At 39.5% G+C, this 27,345-nt stretch overlaps 1 long non-coding RNA gene across 1 annotated transcript in view; it reads left to right on the plus strand.

Annotated features, from left to right (window-relative positions):
- LOC116820800 (uncharacterized) overlaps window positions 1–27,064 on the plus strand; it is a 61,721-nt gene extending 34,657 nt beyond the window's left edge. The window contains exons 4-6 of the long non-coding RNA XR_004372744.2: window positions 22,601–23,347; window positions 25,357–25,438; window positions 25,998–27,064. This is a non-coding gene — a long non-coding RNA (uncharacterized LOC116820800). The remainder of the gene's footprint in view (window positions 1–22,600; window positions 23,348–25,356; window positions 25,439–25,997) is intronic.
- The last annotated feature ends 281 nt before the right edge of the window (window positions 27,065–27,345 follow it).

The following is a 27,345-nucleotide window of genomic DNA, read 5'->3' on the forward strand; positions in this document are numbered from 1 at the left end:
ACAACATCGACCCAGAGAGTTCCTTCCACTCCTTTTAAAGCTCTTGGATGCAAGTTATCTGGATCTGCTGATTTAAAGATGTCTGACATTAGTAGCTGCTGTTTAATAGTCTCCTTAGTTACTGTTGCAAGAGAAAGTATTTCCATCATATGAGAGGATTACAATATCTGTTTCCCGCCCCCACAGTACAGAAGTATTTATCAAGCACTTGTAGAATTGTCATAAGTGCAGAAGCACAATTATTTCTGTTTAGTAATTGGACCAATACCATTATTAGGGTTCCTTTTGTTTCTGCTATACTTTATAAAAGCCTTCTCATTGTCCTTAATGCTGCAGGCCATAGATTACTCCTTGTGTACTTGCCTTCCTTATCAATTTTCTGTGATTTCTAATATATATTCATTGTTATCAACTCTTCTTTTCCCCTCATTTTTATTGGGTTTTTTAAAGCAGCATAGCCTTTTTTCTCTCACCTGTGTGTGTCATAGGGTTCACTCACTGCAAGTGGTACCTCCTCCTGGCTTCTCTTGGGATTAGTTCCTTTCAGGGTGAGGGCCCTTTCCACTGCCTGCTGCACACCCTATTGCTGCACTCATGTGTGTGTGTGATTGCAGGTGCTCCTTCATGACTTGGCCCTCCAGCCAGGTCACTATGTGTGTTTCCCCCTTCTTGGGTATCAAAGTCTCTTCTCTAATGAACAGCTCAGGCAGTCTTCCCATTCAATGCCCAACTAGTGCCACTTCCCAAGTGGCTGGTGGGGGAACCTAAGATCACCTCTACTTTAGGTTCCAGCTCAGGGAGCCTCTAGTCAGCAGCCAAGGTGTGTTCCCTTCTGGGCCTTACTATCTTGCTCTCCCCTCTTCTCCACAGGGGCCAGTCTCACAACTCCCCCTCACCCAGGGAGTGACTGCAGACTACTTTTCTATAGCCTCTTCCTGCTAGCAGGTCCCTGGCTTTGTTAAATGCCTCACCTGTCCCTGCACAGGTGAGCCTCTCCTAATTAGGGCTTTCCTCTAAGCCTTAATTCTCCAAGCTTGTAGCCTAACAGGTTAATTGGTCCATTTGGCCTCAATTAACCACATGGGGGGGGGGAGCATGAACACCTCATCATAGTGGGATTGTGGCTTTTGGGGCATCTAGTAAAGTGTGTGTTAAATAGTTCTCAGATACTGGTCATATTTTCTGTTTAAATTCTCTCTCCCCCAGCTGATTTGGCTCATAATTGTTTATGAAATTGGTCATTTCAAAGCTCCAAGTCTATAAATGTTTGGCTGGGATTTTGTTCTGTTTACACATAGCAAATGTAAACAGATAATAATCACTTGCATCCCATAATCACTAACTTTTAGTTCTGTGATCAGTTCCTCTTTATCTGTCAAGATGTGCTCTACTGTAGAATTCCCCTATGTTGGATGCAACACTTTTTGAGTTAGGAAATTGTCATCTATAATTTTTAAAAACTCATGTATGTCACATACAGTTTCCCATTCTATTCAGCTAGCTCGATTTTCAGTCATTTTCTGCAGTTTCCTCCCTAGGAACTTGAGAATGATTGGATACTTCTGGCTCTATGGAATCCCTTTTGGTCCTCTTCTTTCTGGATATTACATCCTCATCTGCCTTCATCTGTGTAAAATGCTGCCTTTTCCCTTTCCCCCCTTGGTGATTACAAACTGCCTCCTCTCTAATTTCCACACACTCTGGTTCCGTGGTGGCCATTTCTTTTCTTTCTTGAATCTGCAATAGTGATATTCCTGAATCTGGTTGTACAAGTACTCCTTAGCCTTTCTGATAGTCACTGTGTCAATGTGTGTCCTTGCAAACCCACAGATCTTTTCTCCAGCACAACCACCAACTTGCACTTCAGACAGTGGAAGTCCTTTTTGGCTTCAGACAGGAAAGCAAACTTGGAAGATCCATTGCAAATCATGATTACTGTTCCATCATTGGCCATCATAGTACTGAGCACAGAATTGAACATAGAATAAAAGCTTCTCACACTCCCTCTCTAAATGCTCTAATTCCCTTGTTTGCTGCTCCTCTGGAGAAGTTATGTTACTTGCCTAAGGTTACTTAGGAAATCTGGCAGACCTGAGAATAAAATTACTTCATTGGCATTTGCAGCTGCTTAGGAACTCAGAAAAATCAGGTCATAAACCTTTCTGTGTTTTAGTTACCCCATCTGTGTAATAAAACTTTCCTGGCCTTTGAAAAATGCTTTGAGATCTATGAATCAGAAAGCCCTGTATATGCACAATATATTCTTCTTCTTCCCAGTTTCAACTAAGATAAGAAGTATTGAATTATATATGACAAGTCTGTTCTCTCACAGAATTTCCACACAGTCCAAAGCCTGAGAGTACTAGAAATCTCTAGAGAAATTTTTGTTGTTCTGAGATTTCAACCTTCATTTTCCGAGCATAAAGATTCTGATAAGCACTTGTACTTTGACGGAAGGATACTTATCCAAGCTGAACTGCTGAACTTTTTGAACATTGGCCATTTGTAATTGAAACTGTCACTAAGTGGACAACTGGTATCAGACAGCAGTCTACATTGTGTTGGTGTTTGGTCAATGATACAAGTCACTAAGCTATATCTGTTTTATTACCACCATCTGCATACCACATGAAGTCTTCTGTTGCATGGAACATGGCATTTCCAGAGCTTGCCAAATAAGTGAGCACATCATTCCAACTCTAGAAACTCATATCTACATTTGAATATTTCACAGAAATGTGCACTCGAAAACTTGTCTGCAGGCTAGTGCTCCCCTTTGTAAGTCATCCATTTTTAGAACTAAATATACAAATTATGCAGCTCAAGTCATGCAGAAGATCCATGGCATTTGCTCATACATTTCCCTCCCCCAGCATGTGTGTACATAAATATATCTGAAAACCAGATAAATAACAGTGTTCATATAATAAAGAATGGCAAGAGAGGTCATGTCAAAAGGCTTTTACCCTGCTTGGTTAAAAGTCAGTAAGGACATAAAATCAAATTACACAGGGTTTTTATTCATCACTAAATTGCTGTATTTTTTCAGCTATCCAATGATTTAGCAAATATATTTTTCACATTATGCAATTAAAACGTTTATAGCGCTGCCTGGCAACTTTGGAAGCACTTAACTTTAAAGTCACAAATTAAAAACATATCTAGAGTAAAAAAATATTTTCTATCACTTTTGATTTTTGCATGCACAGATAGAAATAAGAGATGACTTTTCAGCAGGGAGCCTGGTGGGGGAGGCATTGAGGGATGTGACTCTGATTAACAATAGCATTCTTGGCACTCTGTAGCCACTCCTTCATTCACACCAATGAAAGTGTACCCCCGAGTATTTATCAAATTTCAACAAATTGGAGAATTTAATCAAATTCTCAGCAAGTCCTCCTTAACAGTATTTTGAAGGAAAAAAGCTATTCTATAAACCAATGCAAGTCAGAGGATATATTAATAGTACTCAAACCCAAATCAAGCCTGAAAAATTCAACTATTTACAATGGCAGAGATGGGAGGAATCCTACACTATCAACATGACTGTGAATTGTTCAGAATGCAAATCATTAGTTAAAAGAAGAGCTTTTTCCCCTGGAGCCCTTTATCTATCTCAGTCTTTTGTATAACCTCTAGTCTTGAGTACCTTTCGAGGTTCAGGGTTACTTCTGATAAGTCAATGCCCCTTCTCCTCTTAAGATAACTTTGAAGATTCATGTCTCGAATAATTTTCTCTGGTGAGTACTTTGGCCACTCACATACCATCAAAAATACTTAAGTATTCCTGGTTTTCCCTGGAAGCCCAAGAACTTCAGATGGCTTGGATGTTCAGGAAGGATAAACACCCCAAAATGTTAGAAACTTATCTGAATTTCTTGATTAAGAATTTTAAAATCGAGAGCCTAAATTTAGCCTTCTAAATCCATATTTGGAGACCAAATTAAGTGGCATAATTTTCAAATGTGTTGACCACAGTGGGAGCTATTGGGTGCTTCTGAAGATATGAATAGTGATTTTAAGTGCCTAAATGTAGAATTTAGGATCTTAACTCTGGGTTCCTTTTTTTGAAAATCTTGGCCTGGAGCCTAACTTATGTTGAATATCTCACGAGAACAGGCTCTCTCACACAATTTCTATGAGTGCCTTCTGTTCCTTTTTGGTCTGGAACAATAGTAAAAAGCAGCCACTTGTAAAAGCACTGAAGTCCATACTCTGGATCTCAGCTGAAAACTAAAAAATAAAAGCTAAAAAACTATCCATTTTTCCCCTAAATCAAAAAGGTTTGACTCAGGTTTTGGGCAAAGATTTCAAGTTGGTTATTTTATCCAAACCAGTCCTTACCCAGAACTAGACAAATTCTGTGCAGTCCTATTTATATCACATGATGATATACCTAGTGAAACCCAAAGTGAGTATTCACCCACGAAAGCTCATGCTCCAAAACGTGTGTTAGTCTGTAAGGTGCCACAGGATTCTCTGCTGCTTTTACTTCTCCTTTGATGTATCCCCAGAATACATTGGAGTATAACTTAAGAACATTTGCAGAGGTATCTAGCAGAGAGAGTCTGCTCTGAACTCTGTGGCTAGGTCAGCTGCACTGTAGCTTGTTCCCATTGGAGAGAATACTGTATAGTCTCCCATCAGAATCCTCTTGTTGCTGTGATGTTAAGATCTGCACAGAGAAACTCCCTGATGTGCAGCAAATAGGCAGAACTCAAGTGAATTGCTAAGCTACCAATACAGCCATTATTAGGAGAATGCATTTCTTTCGTAACTCATTTCTTCAGCAGCAACATTAGCTCATCAGAGATATCACTTTGGAGAATTCTCAGTTTTCACTCTTTGTCTCTTTTCCCCTGCCCCTGTCATCCGGTATACTTTATTTTCTTCCTACTTAGCCTCAGCTCTCACACTCCCTTGATCCCATGCTACTCAATCTCTCTCAACAAGGGTCTATTGCAGAAGCCTCTCAAAAGGCCAGGAACTGTCTTTTTTTTTTATGGGTTCACTGAAGGTCCTAACCTCAGAATGATTTTTTCCTCTCTCTCGTTTTTAGGCCTGCGTGATCCCAATATAAGTCTAATGGGTAAACGTAAGACTGGGCCGGAGTTGTTTTTAAGAGAGCACTGAGGGGCTTATTGGCTAGGGTTCAGTTCTCTGCACAACAGCTCTAATAAAGACTTGTGTCTGTGTTTCAGTTTATAGGGCTGGAGTAGAACAGAGAGAGAATGCATTTTCATTTGAAATCAAATATGGGCATGGGGCAAATTCTTTTTTTCCTGTAGAAACATGGAGTATAAATTCACAGCTAGTCTGCAGAAACCTGTATGTCAGTCCCCTTTTTGGCTACGGGTAACTCCCTGTGCTGCAGACATGTCTAATTATAGAGCTTGTACTGGTTCAGACCTCAAACCATATGCTTCCTTTGGAAAGCCTGAGTCAAACTCAGCACACCACCTACTTTTGATAGGAATCAAGACGTTATGGCCAAGTGATGATCAAATTCCAATTATGTAAATAAAATCTAAATGACAAAGCATAAATCAGTGGGCTCAATCCAGGAGTGCCATTTGCGGGGGACAGAAGAGGCTCTCTCTCCTCTCCAAGTTCCATATCGGAGGGCTACTCACAGCCCATATTCTAGTCCCAGACACAGCTCTTAACTTCAGCACAGTTTGAGTGTGATGTGTGATGAGTTCTGTGCTGCTCCCAGCTTCTCCCCTTGGGACAGGGAGTTTGTTTATAAATAGAGGCAGGGTGATTAAGATAACAAAAGGCTCGTCATTAAATTAAATTAAAGATCATTAGATGATCTTAAAAGCCTTGCCAGGCACTAACCAGTGTCCCTTAAGTGACTTGCCACAAGATAGAAAACAAAGGGTAGGAATAAATGGTCAGTTTTCAGAATGGTGAGAGGTAAATAGTGGTGTCCCCCAGAGGTCAGTACTGGGATCAGTGCTGTTCAATGTATTCATAAATGATCTGGAAAAAGGGGTAAACAGTGAGGTGGTAAAATTTGCAGATGATACAAAATTACTCAAGATAGTTAACTCCAACGCAGACTGTGAAGAGTTACAAACAGGGCCGGCGCTTCCATTTAGGTGACCTAGGTGGTCGCCTAGGGTGCCAGGATTTGGGAGGGCGGCATTTCGGCAGCGGGGGGTCCTTCCACGCTCCGGGTCGTCATCGTCAATTCTGCGGCGGGTCCTTAACTCCCTCCAGGACCCGCTGCTGAAGTGTCCCGAAGACCGGGAGCGCGGAAGGACCCCCCCCCGTTGCAGAATTGCCGTCAACGAGTGAGAGCACGGAAGGACCCCTGCCTAGGGCACCAAAAATCCCGGCGCCACTCCTGGTTACAAAGGGATCTCACAAAACTGGGTGACTGGGCAACAAAATGGCAGATTAAATTCAATGTTGATAAATGCAAAGTAATGCACATTGGAAAATATAATCCCAACTTTACATACAAAATGATGGGGTCTAAATTAGCTGTTACCTGTCGAAGGAGAGAGATATCTTGGTGTCATTGTTGATAGTTCTCTGAAAACATCCAGTCAATATGTAGTGGCAATCAAAACAAAATGAACAGAATATTGGGAATCATTAGGAAAGGGATAGATAAGACAGAAAGTAACATTTCTTCTATATAAATCAATGGTACACCTTCATATTGAATACTGGATGCAGATCTGGTTACCCTATCTCAAAAAAGATATATTGGATTTGGAAAAGGTACAGAGGAGGGCAACAGAAATAATTAGGGGTCTGGAACAGCTTCTGTATGAGGAGAAATTAAAAAAACTGGGACTTTTCAGCTTGGAAAAGAGATGACTAAGAGGGATATGATGGAGGTCTATAAAATCATGAATGAAGTAAATAACGTTTCTTTATTTACTCCTTCTCAGAACACAGGAAGCAGATTTAAAACAAACAAAAGAAAGTATTTCTTCAGTCAATCTGTGGAACTCTTTGCCAACGGATGTTGTGAAGGCCAAAACTATAATAGGATTCAAAAAAGAACTAGATAGTTCATGGAGAATAGGTCCATCAAAGGCTATTAGTCAGGATGGGCAAGGGGATGTAACATCATATTCTGTGTATTCCCAGCATCTTTTTGCCAGAAGCTGGAAATGGACAACAGGGGATGAATCACTTGATGATTACCTGTTCTGTTCACTCCCTCTGAAGGTATTGTCACTGTTGGAAGACAGGATACTGGGCTAGATGTACCATTGATCTTACCCAGTATGGCCATTGTGATGTTCTTATCTAGAACCCAGATGCATCTGACCCCTTTTCCCCCCTACACACACACACACACACACACACACACACACACACACACACACACACTCTGTAACCCACTAGATCCCATTCCCCTTCCAGAACCGAGATAGAACCCAGTAGTCCTGATGGGGGAGTCTCTCTCCACAAAGTTAGTAACAATGTAAGAATATACATTAAAATTTTAAACCTAACCAGTGTCCCTTAAGTGACTTGCCACAACATGTTAGTACTAGAGCTGAGTGGATCTAATATTTAATTTTCTTTCTTTTATATAGGAATTAGATACAGTGCTCCTGTCAGCTAATTGCTAAGTTATCTGCCAATAAATAAATAAAAATAAATAAATGAGAGAGAGAGTTTTCAAGTGCCTAAGTAGCCCCTAGAATTGTGGTTAAAATTGCCCCCCCCAAACCCCAAAATCTGAAAATGCACCCCTGACCCAATCATTCTCTGAGAAGTGTGTGTAACTCCCAGCAACTTCAAAAGGAGTTTCACAAATATATACACGGGAGAGAGGGTGATCAGGCCCAATAAACCTAGGAAAATGTAAATGGGAGAGCTACATTATGTTTTACTGCAATATACAGGTATTTATGCATAAACAAACCCAAAGACCTTTTCAAGAGTTTTCTGTATTTGTTTATAATCTTATTTGTTTAGTGTTTGAATTAGAGGGATGTAGGTGATATTGTGATAACTGTTGTATTAATTTAGAAGGAGAATATAGGCCCAAGGAGGTAGAGGTGTTAACATGACTGGTCACTGTCCAAAATTTAACAGTGCTAAACAGAGGAAGGTTAGTTGAGAAGGGCTAGAAATTATTATTATTGCCTCCTTTAAGACAAGACAAACAGCCTGTGATGGTCCTCACTCAGGGGTTGGTTGGATAGTGTTGCCTAGTGGTCACAGCTAAGGCCCTTGACCTTCAGAGGCATTGTTGTTAGGGGACCCCAAGTTCTCCCATTCCAATGGGCTCTGACCCAGAGTCCTTTGAGGGCAATCAGTGATCTGACAGGTGAGGCTGTTTAAGGCTGCTCTCCCTGGCCCAATTCCTATCTCCCCCACCACTCCCATGATTGTACCAAAGTCACTGTCCAGATTAAGGTGGTGTGAAGGGTGCCTGCTCACCACAAGGCATCTTCTGGTGGCAGCATGTGGCATAATAGCTTTCTTCCTCAGGTGGCAACTGCCTTTGCCCGTGGTATGGCCCACCCTTCTGGGCCAGCTCAGCCCAACAGCTGGGATAGTCCAAACAAAAAATAATTATCGAAGTCCAGAGTTCATATGAGGGGGAAGAGGAGAATGCTTCCCTCTCCAGCTACTTCTGTGGCAGGTCTGCCCTGCCTTCTGGGAGGGACCTATGGACAGTTGTCTTAGGGAGAAATTTCTGCCTCCCCACACTCTCCTCTGCTGGAGCTGCAGGTAGCTCTTCCCTGGGTTGCCACCAAATGAGCTGTTCCCTGGCTGCTTGCTAACTCTTTCTCCAGTTAGGGTGTCCAGATAGCAAGGATGAAAACCTGGGACACTTTTTTGGTTGAGGGGTGGGGGGAGTATAGTTGCCTATATAAGACAAAGCCCTAACATCGGGCTGCTCCCAATAATATTGGGACATCTGGTCACCTACCTCTGGTTGGAGCATTTGCTACAGGTGTGATGAGGCAGGGCTAGCTGACCCCAGCATAGTTCCTTAACCCCTTGTTGCCCAGTGAGGTGTTTGTACACCCCATCACACATCTACAAAGAGAGGAGAGAAAAAAACAACAAAGACAGAAATATGCAGCTTCTGTTTCTGGTGTTGACACACACTTGAAACTTCACTGCTGGAAAAAACACAGAGTGGCTGATAAAACCATGTGCTTATGCCTGAGACCTGGCAAACTTGTACCATTGCTTTTAGCTGTCTCTTTCTGGTCACTGACTCTCAGCAGTATTGCAAAAACATACAGTCTTGTCTGGCTAAACCAGATTTTTATTAGACAGAAGGAAAAAGGAGAAAGACGGGGGGGAAGTAAGGTGCAGAAGGAAAAGAACACATTGAGGGTCTGTGAGATAATGTTTGACATCCATGGTGGTGTCTGAGATTTAGCCTGAGCTAAAGGTGGCAAGTCATCTGGCTCGCTCTCTCTGGCCTACTCTGGGCAGGACATCTCTCAGGATTAGGCTGAAGGAGGTCTAAGGTCTTAGGAGATGGTGAGAGTTGCAGCCACGAGCTTGCTCCTTCCCCTTCTTTCATCTTTCATTCAGCCAGCGTCATAGTAGCCAGCTCCTCCCCACTCCCCAAAGTCTCTTTTTGAGGACATCAAAAGGGAAAGATGGGCAGAATAGCCCTCATTATTTTGCCCATTTATTATGCTTAATTTCTAACACATCCAATTTTGGATCACATTGTTCTTGTTTACCAGGCATGATCTTAACACAGTCCTTGAGTAATATCAGTAGGCCTTTTTGTTTGTACTAATTCAGTCTCGGTCTTCCTTTCACACTCCTCTCCACCCCCACCCCTACCCAGTCAACATTTACTCTTACAGGTTATTGTGACATTTTATGAGCTTTCACTCATTTCTTATAGTTGAACTCATAATTAGGGTAAATCTGTAGGCCCCATTATTACAACATACTATATATCCTTACTTCTCATGGCTGCTGGCTGAAGAAAGGAAAGGTCAGTTGAGAAAGCTGGTGTCTACCATCACTTTCCCATGTAAATAAGACATTGTTTGGTCCTAGCAGCAATATTTGCTAACTGGGACCCAAAAGGGCCAGTTTAGACCCAACATCAGAAGTGCAATAAGATGTACATATTTTCTAGAACTACTGTCCACATAATAGGGATTTACAACTTAACTTCTCCATTAACAGGTTTATTGTTTCTAGTCTGAGCAGAATTTGAAGTTGAGTCACTGGAAAATGGTATAACTCCATGGTTTCTCCCAATCTTGCTAAAGGATAGTATCACAAATGAATGCTCTTGATTACAGCAGTGCCATATAGATACAGGAGATCATTCGGGTTTCCTCAGGGCACAAATTGCCACCAAGTCCAGTCTGATTTTTTCAGTGAGTAGGTTGTGTGGGAGAATCTTCCCATTATCCTGACTAAACAGATTGAACAACATTCCTGACACATGCATGTGTGTCCTGAAACTACCCGCAAGGGGGATTTACAAGATGAACAATTTAACCTCAATTCAGATGTTTCCCCCTCATAATCCTGCTTAAATCAGGAGCAAAATCAATCACTGAGTGCATTGTTCTCAATGTTTCTGCATGTGACCCTAGCAGATCCCCCTGGAAGTATAAGGAAGCATATAGCTCTGAATTAGTTAAAGGAGTTCATGCATTCATCAGGGTTTGCATGCTTCAGAGATGAAAACCATAATATGCTCACCAAAACCTAGCTGTATCCTTCTAAGAGCTGGATGAAAAGTCTACTTTTATCCCAAGGAAAGTAATCAGACATCCTGTTTCTCTCCCAGCCAGTATCTAGTAACATTTGAGACACAAATAGTGAAACCTTCTCCTTTGATGTTTAATCAGAATTGAGTCTGTACTGGAACACCAGATGCAAAACCACCAAGCTGTGGGGAATTTTGCAAACTTTATACTGTGGCTCATTTCTAGACTTCATCATAATCATAAATATACTGAAAGGTTTGCTCTTGTCACAAAGTTGTCTGAATAACTTCTGTTTATTGTTTACAATAATAATTGGAATAAGTGTCTCTCTCATATGGCCTAGCTCTTTTTTCCTTACTCGGATTGCAGTAGTACTGAAATGCTTGGATCAGGATTCCCCTTTGTGTTAGGCACTGTACAAACATACAGGAAGATCAGCAGAACCATTTAAGATGTTAGTAATTCAGTAACCTGAAAGATTTGCTACATAAGTGGAAAAACAATCCATTTTCTTCTAACACAACTGACTAAGCAAAGCCCTTTCGCTGAACACAATTGCAAAGCAGTCCCTCAATATGATAATACAGCAGTCCTTACCCAGAAAGATTTGCTAAACCGAAGTTTGCATTCGATAATCCTGAGATGCCTTAGAAGCATATACTAGCATAAATTTTGTTGAGAGAGCCTTCAGTTCCTCTCTCTATATACTTCCAAAAAATTCACCCTCTCGTTCCAGTGCCACTGCTGCACACATATGTAGCATATATGCTTTTCATCCTTCAAAATACAAGTTATAAACACTATCTGCTATTGGCCATCTCTTCCCCAGGGTTTCAATTAAAAAAACATAACCAATAAATATTAGCACTGCCTTACCTCACAGCATGTTGGGGGGATAAATATATTACACATTATGAGGTGCTCAGTTCCTAGGGTAATAGGCATGCAAATTCCACAGGTAAGGAAGGAAGGATAGATAACTAGCCAGTCAGTCCACGTGCCGAACCAGCGTGGTCAAAACTGTAATTGGCCTGAATCTTCATGCACTTCCCCAAATCCAACCTGAACTTAGTTTATATTCCAAAAGGCAGAGAGTAAAGGGGGAGACCCTTCACTTCCTTCTGTCCCATGACTGCTCACCACTTAACTCAACTCTAATGATATTTAAAGAAGAATCTCATGACCCTCTACATTTGATGGTAGCAAATCCAACTTTGAAGTTGTCCCTACCCTCTTGTGTCAGCAACTTCTTTTCAAGAAAGATCAACTCGTTCTTTCCACATCAAGTGGCAAAAGCTGGTTGCAAGGGCTGTTGGGCTTTCTCAGAGCACACTTTATGTGGAACTGGTAGAGTTTCTCCTCTGAAAATCTAAGCAGCAGCCAATGCCTATCAGAAGGATGAGATGAAGGGGAGTGGGGTTCAAAAGGTTCAGAAATATTGTTCAATAAGCAGTTGAACTTTTTTTAAACTGAACTTCCAAAGCTTTTGAGATTTGCCAGCTGTTAATCACAACATTTCTCTTTTTGTATATGCCTGAGGTGGCAGAGATGGATTGCATGCTCTTTCGTAGGATTCCTTCTCTTACTCTGTGGGAAAGTGGTATTTTTAGAGCACTCAAACAGATAGATACTTAGCCATGAGGATGTTTCACTAAAGGGTGTTTGTCCTTGAACAAAATTAGGATCAGCCCATTGTTAACCGTCCACTCTCTACGCAATCCTGTTGTATTCATTTGAGTTTACTGTGTGAATCAAGCTCTGGCTCAGTTTCTGTAGGTACTTACTCCTTGCCATTAATAGAAATGCATCTTCTCATTAGGGAATCACTGGAATGTTATTCTCGGTCAAAAACCTATGGCTAAGAAAAAAAAAATCGCTTTTAACTCAGGGCCTAATCCCATGATAAGGTTTGATACAGCTGCAGCAGAAATAAACTGGAGAGCCATTTAAAAAAAATTAGGTTGGTTATAATAGCCTAAGTTAATCTATTTCTAATTTACCGTATTTCCTAATTCCTATCTTAATACTGTGGCTACAGAATTTCATGCCAGATTTTTTTTTAAAACATACTGTGTGTTAGAGATGGGCTAAAGCAGCAAGGTTCAGATCTGAGCTTTCAGAACATTCAAGGTTGTGTTCAGATCCAGTGACTTTGGTTCAGTATATCAGAGAGAGGGGCCAGATGCAAAGTTTGTATTGAAATCTGAGCTTTGTTAATATACATATTTTTCTCAGAAACTGAATGAGATTTAAGATGATTTTCTTTATAGTCTTTAGAAGTTATTAAAAGAAACGCAAACCTCAAATCTCATCACCCCTTAAAAGCCCATACGCAGATGGTCTCAGCCAGCAGTCTGATCTCTAGTGCTTTACTTTCATGCTGAGGGACGTCAAATGGAAATGAGCATTCATATCGCTTCCTGTGATCACACAATGGTAGCTGCTTCAAATAGGCATGGGACTAGACAAATTAGGTTCCTAATGAGCCATGGTGACTGAAAACAAGAGGGTTCCCTGTAGTACAGAAAGTTTGTGATGCAGCAGGACATGCCACATTTCACGTTCAAGCAGGATATAGCAGGCCTGATTCTTCAGCACCCTGAACATCAAGTGGTCATGTATACTCCCTTTGTGAAGGGCATGTAGAATTCTGCCATTCTGATTCAGTATTGTTTTACACCCACTGTGCACAGGTGTAAGGGTTGTCTGTATGAGTGGTGTTATCTACACTTATGCAAGGTGCAGAGCAGTTTAGAATCAAGTTTGTTGTGTTTATCCATGTAACAGGGAAGGTTTATGGTACAAGTAACTATATTCTATTAATGTATTCTACACAGAAAGGAAGTGACTCTTCTGATAGAGTCAAGATATCCCTTTGCTTCTACTAATCCATCCTACCTATGTAATCTTTCATACATATAAAGTTTCATAGAACTGGTAAAAAAAAAATCCTCCTTTCAAATTTTGAAAAAGATTTCATAATCCAGGAAATTTCAAAACATCATAATGAATATTTGTTTCAATCTGAATCAAAAACTTGGCTTCCTTTTTTGAAAACCAAAATGAAACAACATAGTACTTTAAAACAAAAGTTCCCATCAAAAATATATTAAAATAGATCAAAGTTACATTTTCCTGCAAAACATTATCAGCAAAACCCCATTTTTTCAGCAGCATAAATTTTCATAAAAAAATCCAACCAGGAATTATTTATTTGTAAGAAAAATAAGATATAGGCATCTAAACCTAGAAAATTCACAAATGGAAATATTGTACAGGAACTTTTCCCAAACTTTTGAAAGATGAACCCCTCCCCTTCAAGAAAATGAAACCAATCTTGCCCCTCTTCTACTCCCCCACATGTTGTCAAAGACTTCTTAATTTATACGTCTTCTATGTCTTCCTGATAGCCCCATGGATCACTTCAGAGGGGAGCACCCCACACTTTGACGAACGCTTCTATCCTATATGGTAGCAACACAAAGGTAGTGTTAATAGTAGAAGCATTTGTTCAAATGAAGCAGCATTGTAACAAGAAGAAAAAATAGGTGAGCTTCATTCTATTTGGAGAAAGGAGGTAGAATGAGGATTTCTGTGGCTAGAGGATAATCAGTAGTAGTAATAACCCTCTTACTTACATTAAGGGGCCAATCCTTGTTCCTGTGCTCAAGGGCTGTGCTTACAAGTACCTTTTCAAATTTGGAAGAATTGCTGCAACCCCATATACAAGGAGATTTGATTGTCAGTCTGGACACTCAGTGGACCATTGGTCCTGGCTGTGCTCCTCTGCTTGTGTTCAAAACCCAGTTTACACTTGATTCTCAGGAAAAATTTGTTAAAGAGCCATTCAACCATCTGTAAATACTCTCTCCTCTTTTCTCCTTCTAGTCTTACAGTTTTAATCCAAATCTCTTTTACAAACAGATGAAATTGATTTGCAGTTGCAACATATTTAACATCAGAAGCCTTCCATTTAGTTGGAAATGTCCTGCTTGTCTGGAAATCTGTGGCTATTGGTTGTCAATTTCTGTATAAGTGATACAAGAACTAGGGTGGATTGTGGTGAATTACCTGACATTTCTTTGTTCTGTGCTGACACCACTCAACTGCCTGCCTTTCCATACACACAGGCCACTATTGTGTATTTTTCAGTTCATAAAGTGTGCCTCATTAACAGGCTCTAAGCATATGCAGTAAAAATAACACTTACTGACAATGTCAAACCAAATGGAGTCCAAATCTTAGAACAGGCTTGAATTCCCTCAGTCTCTTTTCCTCAGGCAATAGCTTGAGTATAGATGAGCCCTACACTGTACCTTGAAGGTCAAAAGACTGGGTTTGACAGATCATCAAGGGAAGCAAATTCCAGATTTGATAGTCTTCCACTGAGAACCCTCTGCCTCCAGCACACAGATGTACAAATCTAGGGACTCTTCAGAAAAACAACCCATTTATTATAGATTGTCCTGGCACCACACCACATAAAGACATAGTTTCCCCAAGTAGTCAAAGGGGTTTATAGATTATAGGCAACTCCTTGAACTATTTTAGTTACAGTTTCAGCATCCCTTGTTTTTTCACAATTCTGTGACTTGAATCACCACTAGCCATTACATTTGTTAACCCTTTCTGTATATTTTAGTGCACAACACAGAGCCAACAGAAGCTGCAAACCACAACAAGCTGTATCCCATAATGTTGCATATACTGCAACTTTGTCTTGTGCTTGTTTTTTAAATCCTAATTTAAAGTATTTATCCTTTACCAGCTCTCCAGAAAGCATTTTAAAATTATACACCAAATTCTCTCTCAAGTGATTAGTTAGAGTGCAATTCACCCATTTCCTAGGTCCCACGTACACCGAGTCTGAGAAAATTGGTTTTGTACAAGAGACTACGCAGTTTGGTCTGTGCAGTGCTATACATCAACTCGTAACAGGGAGGACAAAATCCACCCAACAACTCTTGGGAAACAGCTCCACAGCCCCAACCACTGACTGCTAGAACCACACAGTCACAGACCTCGTGGTTTTGCCCTTTAGCCCTCATTGAAAACCTCACCTTCAGGCCGGGACACATGCTATGTAGGTCTGTGGCACAACATACGTATGGATTTACCTGCATGTTAGTTCTGTGGCCACCCCCCACCCCCAGTGGAACAACGGATACGCCGCTGCCTTCTGTGGCCCCCAGGCAGTTCAAGGGTTCCATCCTGAAAGTGATATCAAGACAGAAAAGTCAAGACACTGCTGCCCCCTACCCAATTGCTATGTTTTCCTTACAGTGTGATTTAAAACCTTTTAAAAGGCAGCTATCCACAGTCTCTTGGCTCATAGGTACAAGCCAGCAGGGATTCTCTCTCAAAAAGCATTAAAACGATCTTGTTAAAAATAAGGTAACATTTAAAGTTGGCAGGGGAGGAGGGAACTGTACCCCACCTCTGTCTTCACTAATTACTCCTTTTCTCTTTAAGAGAAAATGTGGCCAGATACATCTCAGCGCACAGAAAATTGACATTTATAAGCCTGTCTTTTCCCTTTTCACATGGAATCATTTCAGTAGTCTCTGTGATCTAGTGGGGTAAGCTAGCGTAGGACTAACATGATTTCCTGGCTCTAATCCCTGCTCTAGCATTTTTTCAGGGGTCTTGAGCAAGTAAATTCTCTCCCTCAGTTTACCCCACGACAGAAACAGGGTTAATTATATAAGCTCAAGGGGGTGCTGAGGATTAGTTAATGATTAATTTGGGAGCAGGAACTGTCATCTATTATATGTTTGTACAATGTCTAGAATAATGCAGCCTAATCTGATTGAGGCCTCTATCCCCTATGGCAATATAAATGTTAAATGATAATAGCTGCAGAATGCTCTGTACAGTAAGTGCCATGTAGCCTTCATTCTGGTCCCTTATCCTACTTCCAGTAGACTGAAAAATAATTTGTTTTAAAACAAAAGACGCTGGTCACATTTTAAAAAATTTGTTTTCACGTTGCCAGCCAGCCTCTGAGGGGAACACTGGCCTTTTGCTAAAAATGTTTACTAAATTTAGCTGATTTTCTTCCAAATAGACAGATATAGCAAATTAACTTGCTGTATATTTTCCTAGCTCTGTTCAGCAGCTCTGTGCAGGGTCCCTACTTTTTGCAAACATGATTCAATGAAGAAAGATCTGCCTGCTATTAGCATTCTTTTTATGTGACTCACATGTCTGTTTCTACATTAGTTGGTTTTGGTCTCCTTGTTACAAACAAGACTACGTAATAAAGCTTTATATTTTTGGTTCCTGTGTAATGTTGTTTATTTTGGTGCCTCTTGGAGAAATAAAGGATACTTAATTTCAACTGAAAATGCTGCTAGCCATGAAGATACTATTTTCCATAATTAAAAGAGAACCATACCCTTGTACATGTCAAACCACTCCTGTAAATTTATATTTTTTGGGGGACTTCTAAACCTATATTCATTCTACTTTGTAAGTTATCCTGTTCTCTTCTCCCCTTCAAGAAGGGAAAATTATTTTTGAGCTTTATAGCAGTGTTATGGTTTATTTTCTTTGAAGCAGCCGTAGATGTCACATAAATACCACCACACAGATAATTTGTTTCTTAGTTTGCAATACTACCCAATTACTTGATTTTTTTAAAATATTGTGTTTGAAATTTTGAAAGCAGGCTCAGGAATCTAAACACAGGCTGTATGTCTATATATCCTAGGGTGCTGCTTTGAAATGTATTTCTTTTAATCCTTGAATATTTGGCAATATCTGTACAGCTCTAATCTTGATAGTCTGTCTGTGTTGTGTATGGTTATGGCAACCCAAACCATACATTTTAGGTTGTACCCACTGAGGTTTGGTTGGAGTTTCAAATTCATTTACCTCTGCTCGTCAGGAGTTTATTTGGCCTACTTGCTGCCTTCTAAAGATTACAAATGTAGGGAATATGGACTAGCCAGCTGCCCTCAGCAAATCGCTGACTGGATAGTGAAGGCCAGACACACGGGCTTTTAAAAACACTGGAGGATAACAGACAGACGAACCCAAACTTGTAAGGTTCACATAGATGTATTTGCACCATCGTGCACTCTGAATCTTAATGAGTTTGCACAGGGCATACTGCAATATAAAATTTACTTCATTCTTTATAAAATCAATTGGCATTCAAAAAGCTATACTCTTCCTAGCTTTCCACACAACAATGACCCAAAGCACAAACCAAGATAATTTATCCTTCACTCCTGACTTTTTTCCCCCAAAATAATAAAAGAAAGCCATCTACAACACATGGCTGTTGCTCTTGCTTACTTTCCTAATTTCAGTCATTCATAGATGTACTGTACAGCACAATCTTTTTGGAATTTTTCAGTGTTTTTTGGTAAAATGTTTTCACTATATGAAATTCTAAAGCAAAAAATGGGGAGTTTTGCAGCCCCACTGACTGGTACATTTTCACCAGACAGAGGAAGAGACATCTCCTTCCTTGCTAACTTATTCCACAAGGTCTCTTTTGCAGATGTACATTTTCCCTTGCCACAACTCCATTGTTAAAACACTCATGGAGACTCCTGTGATCTGTGCTACAGCAAAACCAAAATGAATAAGCTGCTGGAGCTGGCCTTCCTCAGAGAGGGTGGCCTATTGGGTAGCAATTGTCTCAGCAGTGTCTGTGGGTGGGGTCTTGCTCTGCCAAACTAGAGCTAGCTGTAACAGTTAACACCACTCAATAAAAATTATTCTGTCTCCCGGTTCAGCCCCCACTGCCTTCCTGTAGCATGTTGCCTGGCTCCTGGAAATACCAGGGTAGGGAACGGTCATATACATGTGGCCTTCACACACTATGCTGTTGCTATTTAGTTACCAAATTTCCATTTCAGATAATGCCAGTAATAAGGATACAAGCAATAAAAGGAAGTTTCCCCTGGCTTACTAGCACTAATGGTCAAGTAGTTTGAATTATGCTAATTAAGCCCACAAGATATCTGGCACAAAAACAGCCTGTCATGAAGTGACCAGCAACCACTCTGCTGTTTGGTATGGTTAAAATTACATATGGGTATGTGAGAAAAAAAAGCCCAACATTTCCATTCCTCTTTAATGTTGCTTTCAGACAGCTTCACAAATTTATTGTAATGGGGAAAGGAAGGAGGGTAATGGAATGCAGTTCTTTCACCCCTGCAGGAGGCCAAGGGTTCACTTTTGCCCCCAAACACTACATCAAGGATTATTAGTTTCACTCCCCTGTGTTATAAAATATCAAGAGTGGTCATTCAGTTCACCTCCCCATGAACTGCTTCACCTCTACTTTTTGTTCTCAGGCTATGTTTCCCCTTGCAACAGTATTGATTACTCAGGTAGAAGTCCCTTGGTCAACAACCCAGTAGTAGGAGAAACTGACAAACTCATCTTGATTCCTCAGTTCTAAGGTTTGCTTCTCCCCATGTGTTTGGGTTTCTTACATATTTTAATGTTGTTGCTTAAATGTTATCAAATTCAAAGGATAGGCATGTAATTAAAGCAAAGTTTCATTTAAAGGATATTAAGTTAGTGAAACTGATATTAGGGGATATTTTGCATCTTGGTTGAAGAAACAAAAATAAGCCTTACACAGATTTGTATTAATCTCAAATGGGGGCAGGGAGGGGATCCCTCAGAATTAGGCGACACTGAAAATCAAGTCTGACTATAAGGAAAATAATTCAGCTTAATAAAATTATTATATTTTGACTCCCTGCTAAGTGATAGCTAATCTGGGAGTCTTGTAGGTCAGTTTCCCATGGGAGAAAAAAGTCAGTGACACTGAGTTAGGGTTTTTTTTCCCCCCCCCTCTAGTGTAACTCATTTATTTACATGATACATCCCAGCCCCTGAAAAGAAGTAGTTTGTAGATAATTCCCCCCTTTAAAAATCTCAGCCAAGCCACTACTGCCTGTTCTAGGGAGCAACTCAGCCCCAAGAACTGACTTTAGATAGAGAAATTAAAGCACAGAGCAAATTTACCTGCTGTTTGCAACAGTTGTCCTGAATGAACCTCCCTGCTCTGACTCTGCAGCACTGCTTCATTTTCAAACACAGTAGCAGCCCCAATGCAATCAATGAAATCAACAGGGTTAACTTTAATCACAGGCTTAAGTGCTTCACTGATCAGGGCTAGAGTTTTCAGCCCTCAGAACTCCTAGACCTAATTGTATCTTTGTTACATTTTCCATTTGAAGGCTTAATTATGGATTCTATGAGGATAGTTCACATTATGTTAAGGGAGGAGTCAAACTGGCTGAGGAGTGCTGTCAGGGGCCATTACACCTTTGAAAGACCTCTGGGGTGCTGGAGGAAGGGGTGCAGGGCAGAGCAGATGTCATTCCTCCCAGCCAGGGTGGAGCAGGATCCCAGCACAGCACAAGTCAAAGCCAAATAAATAATGGAGAGAAGCTGTACCAAATTAAAATGAGAAAATCTACAGCTCAGATGTGAATGTATATTATCAAATAAATACTACACACACTGATTATCTGAAAGAGTTAAAATGTTATTTATACTTGATATTTAATGGACAGTTATGATATTTTTCATGATACAAGAATCTAACAAAAAATTTAACTTGACATCTTTGTGATGGCACTTAGCACAGCCATGGCCTATCAATATTTGGCATGAGTACAGTCTAAACTTTTCAGCTCTAGTAGCAACCTATTTTGCCTCATCATCATTTCTATAAATACAGTAGCTCTCAATTTAGATTCATAACTGTTATAAATAACTTATACCAGATACATTTTTAATTACTCTCAATTTATTAAAAAGAAAAGTATAGATTGGGCAAAATGGATTACTAATGCCATAAATCACTTCTCTGTTTCTAGGAATGTAACAAACCACATGAGCTTCCTTCTCACAGTGTGTAGCATCAAGAAATCCATTTGAAACTGTTGCATTTTTGCGTTTCCTCTCCCTGCGCATATGAACCTTGAGATTATTAACATTTTAATATTATTGAAATAATGTCCAGCAGCCCCATTTAGGGATGAAGGCTACATTGTACTTCATAAACACAGAACAAAAACGTGAATTATTTATATAATATAAAATATACCATTGTTAAGAAAAATAGAAATCTTTATTTTTATGTTCATATGAATTGCTGTTGATGATGTTTCACTGCTTCAGATAATGTAATTAACCTCTGTTTTAAAACCCTGGACTTAAATCACTTAGAGCCCATGAAAGCAAACTTAACTTCTTCATGGCTACAGCACATCAAAAACAGCCTTTCCTGTATTCATACTTAGAGGGCAAAATGAGATATCCTTTTTGTTTCCTATTGGCTGGAGATCTTAGTGCTTGATAAAAAAAAATAAACAGGTGTAGTAACTCCAGCCCCAAACCCTAACTAAAACATACACCAAACTACTTAAGAGAAAAGAGAAAAGCAGGGTAATACATTTGAAATAAGAGTAATCTAAAAAGTAACATGGTTTTAAAATGTTTTCTAAGTTAACGCACTTTTATATGAAACTAAACAGCTGAGATGTCATTTAGAATCTTGGAATCCTACTTCTGCAAGGGAGGCGGGGGGGACTATTATTCCAGGCAATACAGTTCAGTAAGGGCTCATTGAAGTCAGTGAGAGCTGAAAGTGCACAGCACCTTGCAAGATTAAGCCTTAAAGTGCCTGATAATACAGGGTAGTGAGCATCCTCAGCTCCCATTGAGAGTTGTCATGTTCAGATCTATCCAGGAAGCGCTCAGCACCTTGCAGAACTGCACCTTGTAGGGAAGGGCAGTCATACTGGACAAAGCTGTATTGCATTTTTTATTTTAAGCACAGATTATGGGCCAACCTATGTGACTCCATGGGACCATAAAAGGGAGATAGGTTCCTCTCTCATTCACATACACACTGTCCTGGTGTGATCTCTGCTGCAGATGTGGAAGCATAGACAGGGACTCCACCCCTGATACTATCATCCTGCACAGGTGAGCATGGAGTACAGAAAGTGGGGGCAGGGTCTTATCTCCACCTCCATCCACAAATATACCAGCCAAGGCAGCTGAGCCATCTGAAAGAGTGACAATTTATTTTTGGTAGAGGCCAGCCACCTTGAAGACCATGGAAGGAGCTGTGCTTCTCTAACTATGTGTCACACCATCAGTTAGGGCTAATAATGAAAGGGATTATCTAGCCTTTCATTTGTAAAGAAGAGGGGGGATGTAACCCCATGTTTCTCTACTGAACATAAGGAAAATCACAGCTGAAATACTTTATATCATGCATTATCAATATAAAAGTGCATACAACAAAAAGTCTGTCTATGAAAAATTAAATTGCTTGACATTTACCTTAAAAATAAATACCATATTAAAAAGAAAGACTCAATGACAAGTGTGTCAAAAAGAAAAGCAATTTACCAAGGGATATATTGTGACAAGAGAAAACTATATGCACTCTATCTTGAGTGAAATTCTTCTGTCAGCTTTGATACCATTATCTCATTTCAGTTCCTAACAGGCATAACCCTCAGTGATTTACATTAAAGAAATAATCTAAGAGAACCTGTATTCAGTTAACACTCAATATACATAAAGCCATATCCTGCAGTCTAGAACATCAGTTGATTTCAATGGAAGTTTTGTCTGAGTAAAGACTTCAGGATTGGACCCTAAAACATGGTGAGGACCTCATAGTTAACCACTGCAGCTAACAATCAAACCTAATTCATCAGATGTTTTTATTATATTATGGTCATTGGCAATAAGATAAACTGCATGTAATTTTTTGTTATCCAACTATTATATCATCTACCAGGATTAAAAAACAACAACAGTCAAACCATTTTGACCTGCTAGAGTGAAAACACTGAGCATGAATTGAGCTGTTGGAAAGTGGTAAAAGCACCTTTTTAAAAAACCTTCCATTTTTCCAGGGGCAGAAAAAGGCACAGGCAAAATGCTGAGAGTCATGCATGACAAGCAACTGCAAACAACTGTGAAAAGGAATCTGTGGCATCTGAGATGATGGAATTAGATAAAGACAAAAGGATGCAGCGGGTCCAGAGAGAGCCTCTTTCAGTAAGACAGACCCATCCATTCACAACTGAAGTAAATGTTCTTGTCAGAATGTGAAGCAAATCAATATTTTTTATGTTCAATATTCCTCTCAGGGTCAAAGAAAGGCCTGCTTGTTTCTGGGGCATTAGTCACAGATGTTACTTAAATTATCTTTGTTATTCAAACAATGCCATGATGAGGAATATTATGAGAAGGAAGTTTTTAAAATTTGCACCTAAAAATTTGTACACTCATCTCTCAACTGAATGTTTAAAGGGGAGTTTGGGATGGGAGGACAAGGTGAAGAGTTTGTTGCTTTTAGATGGAGAGATGACAGCTGCAGTTTAAGTTTTTATGCCTTGGAAATTATTTACAGCTTCCATGAGCTGATCAGAAAGAAAAGCTTTTTAAAATGGAAAATAAGATGGACATCTTGATATGCAGAGGCAACCCCATCTATTTTAGTGCTTCAAAATGTATTGGTTAAAATGGTGTAGCTAATGTGGTTTTTAAAACTGTTTGCCTAGTCTAGACGTACCCCGAATGTTTGACCAAACAATGAAATATACTGAGCCATAATACACTTTCATCTATACCCATGTAACTCCAATGAATCCGACAGAGTAAGTGAAGGGCAAGTTTGTCCTAGTATTTTAAACTGTTACAATAACTATATTTGTATAATATCTACCTTCCCAGACTCATTCACTATATTTTCATCTGGGCTGAGGCAATGTTTCCTAAAACCTATTTGAAGTTATTAGCTTAAAAATGTCACTCAGGATGAGAACTGTAAATATACAAATCAACAAATAAGCGTACAAAACAAGTCACAAAGCATGAACAGACGACTCAACATACTGCCAAAGAAAATCTCTATATACCATACCTACATCTTCAGTATCTCAAGGATTCATATGACATAAAGGGATTGTAGCCAAGTGAAGAACAAATGCATAATTCATGAGGAAAGGCTTTCTAACATGCAGTGGTGCTTTTGATTGTCTAAAAATAGAACAATTAAAGGCAACATGCAATAAAGTGGCTTCTAAAACTACATAAGCTTTTTTGAAAATTGTGTTAAATTGTAAATACTATAATTTTCAGGTTATCAATAAGTTCTCATACTATTATAGAAAGCAGTCAAAACTGACAAGGAGTCCGGTGTCACCTTAAAGACTAACATATATATTTGGGCATAGGCTTTTGTGAGTAAAAACCCCACTTCTTCAGATACATCTGAAGATGCTTCAGTGGCATCTGAAGAAGTGAGGTTTTTTACCCACAAAAGCTTATGCCCAAATAAATCTGTTAGTCTTTAAGGTGACACCGAACTCTGTGTTGTTTTTGTGGATACAGACTAACATGGCTACCTCCAAAATAAAGCAGTCATGCACTCATTTTTCTCCTGTTGATTTATGTAACTGGCTGGAAGGCATAGACTGCTTCTTGCCTTTACTTTTGCTCTTTGTAAATGAGTTGGGAAAGAGTACATTTACTAATTGGTTTAGAACATGCCTTTCAGTAAATGTATTTTCTAGGACACAGCATATTTGACATCAGATCCTGGAATGTTGGCAAAAGCATTTACATTGTTTCCAACCTCTCACTCAGTGGCACATCATATACCATAAGTAGCAGTTTAGGAAATATTTATGTTGCAGTAAGTTCCCAACAACCTAACCAACCATTCTCTTCTCCTTCTCCCCAGCCCCCCAACTTAATTTCTATTCAGTATATACATATATCATATAGGTGAAGTACAATGTTACTGAAGCAAGAAAAGCTGTTTATTTTTAGATGTCTGTAAAACATACCACATTTTATGTTGACACTAATGCATGGTAATGTTACATTCCTTATATATATATGAGAATACCTAATATTTAACACAGAATTTGTCTCATAAAACGGTTCATAGAATACCCTCAGATATCATGGTGATTATCGTCAGTATTAATGCGCTGTGAAATGCCTGATACGTTGATTTTTATGAAGAAATTGGACAAGTAGTGACAGCAGTAATGTTGGAGAATATAAATACATGCAGAGAAAGGGCTAGTATATTAAAAAACTATAGTATTTTAAACAGCAATTATGATTATTTCAATAAAAAACCAATACTTTTTACTATTTTTTTTGTTACAAGAATATAAATTTCAACTACATGAATCAGTTTAGAAAAGATGTCATAATTTATATTCGAGATTAACTTTACCCAGACACTTATACATAATACCACAAACTGCCATTTATATGCTAACATGAAAACTCCAGTGCTATAGTGCTATGGACACACAGCAGGTTAACCCCAGAGCTGTCAGTCTGTATTATTTTCAGTACTGCAATTATTTCACTGACCTACTTTTCCAGTGACCACTATCCTACTCTAGGCAAGAATCAAAGCAGAGAGAATTAAAATTTATTATTATAGTTGTAGATTCTCTTCTCCCTCTCCCAAGTTTTAGACTCTGTTATGTTTTAATCAACAATATACTGAAGGGAAAAGTAGTCAGATATGAGTTTCATTTTTAAAATGGTGTTTCCAGTGAACACTGGTAACTATAAAAGAGAAGCCAACAAAAACTTCATTTTTTTCCTGTAAGAAATATGGAACTTTTGTCCCCACCAGCTTCTTCCTGTCATTATGTACAGTCCATGTAGGAGCAGATACTCTGACAGAGTTGGTCAGCATTGATTTCAGTGGAGTTATGGTAATTTTCACCAACATATTTGTCCAATGTTATTAATATGCTTTAACATAGGAAACAATACTGTTACCTAATCCAAAGAATTGCGTCCACTTTAAACTGGACTTTTCCTTTCGAAAGAAATATAATAATTAAAATTAGTCTCATCTTGATTTACTCTTTTGAGGACTTAAAAGTGTATCAAGTAATTATTAATGTAGGGCTATATTGACACTTGGTTCCTTCCTTTCTTCTGGGGGAAATAAATCTGCTGTTGCTCCATATGAGTAGTAGATTACTTCTCCATGCTGGCTCAGCTCCACCGGCCAGTGCACTGAGAGTCAAACCTGTCCATTTTCATGGTAGGGGAGAACCGGAGGTCCCATGGAGCTTGCTTTCCTCCACCTGTATTTAGACTAGCAATGCACAAAATCTACCTAGTGGAATAGGGGATCATCCTACATCCCCCTCTGTCCCCTTTGTGGGTTCAGAGGTTAAGTACTAATCTTGCCCATATTTAACTCTTATGTGGTCTAACATCACTAGCAAGATTATTTCATTATTGTTTATCCTTATATTTCAGAGTGAAGAATTCTTCGCAATTTCCTAAGACTGATTAGCAAGAATCTACAATTGCTGTTCCAGACCATTTCTCCACCAAAGTTGACACTACTTTTAAGACTGTCAGACATTATCACCCCAATGCAATTTTCCCCAGAATGTCTTTGTCGTGAACTCAACAAATATGAGGTAATGTCTCTGACCTATGGATCACCTGCTTCAGTGTTTTTGTGCTATCAAGGACAGCCAGAGACACATTTTAGATAAAAAGGATTTACTAAACAGTCACAAAATAAAAGTGAAGGCTGTTAAACCCTGATACTGTAGATTAAGAAATGGCCAGTCCTGTAAGATGCTGAGTACATTCTATGAGGTGATGGATATCCTCAGGTCCTAATGCAAGCAAGGTGCTCATTACCTTTGAGACTTGAGCTCTCAGTCCCTAATGATTTGGGGTAAATTAAAAACAAACAAACAACAACAACAAACTAAATAGCTCAGGAGCCCGAGTCTCATTCCTAAATGGGACTTAAGCTACTAAGTTAGGCGTTTTTGAAAATGGTATCCTTAAGGCAAGTCTATACTACAGTCCTGCATTGGCGCAGCTGCACTGCACTGCACCTGCACTGTGAAGACGCATGCATGCGGTGAAGACGCGCTGTGACAACAGGGGAGTGCTCATCTGTTGGCATAATTACTCCCCCTTGGCATGAAGTGTAAACTATGTCAGTGGGAGAGCGTTTCCTGCTGACATAATGCTAGTGTGGACAGTGCAAAACTTGCATCACTCAGCGGGTTAGATCGACTTAACCAGTAGTGTAGACCTGACCTTAGTCTGTTTTACAGCATGATGCAAGATGTCTTTTTTTTTTTTTCTTCAGACTTTCTACTAATTTGAGGTTTTGGAGTCCCTCAGCAATTAGGTTCCTGGCTGCTATTCCTCTGATTCAAAAATTTAAACCCAGAAGGGACCATTATGCCATATAATCCATTTTCTGGCATAACACACGTCATAGAATTTCACCAGAAAATCCTATGTGAAGCCATAATTTCTGGTTAAAAAGTTTACATGGCTAACACTTGGAATTGAACTAAAAGCACCAGCCCATACAGCTAAAGCTAAAGAGCCAGGTTTTCTGATGATGGTCTTCTTTAAGAAAGTTAGTTTGACCTTTATGAGGGAATGCAGAGTATATCCTCCCTTTTTGAAAGTGTTCTATTGTAGCAGTTCTATTCATGTGAAGATCACCCAGATATTATAGAGAAGGGCACTTTATAGTTACCTGCTCATAAAGCTCATGATGACACCAAGTCCAAAAGTTTCCAACTTGAGTGCCTAAAGCTAATCAGGTAAGACGTAGGTACCCAAA

This window comes from Chelonoidis abingdonii, chromosome 7 (genome assembly GCF_003597395.2).
Source record: "Chelonoidis abingdonii isolate Lonesome George chromosome 7, CheloAbing_2.0, whole genome shotgun sequence".
In the NCBI taxonomy this organism is placed as follows: Eukaryota; Metazoa; Chordata; order Testudines; family Testudinidae; genus Chelonoidis; species Chelonoidis abingdonii.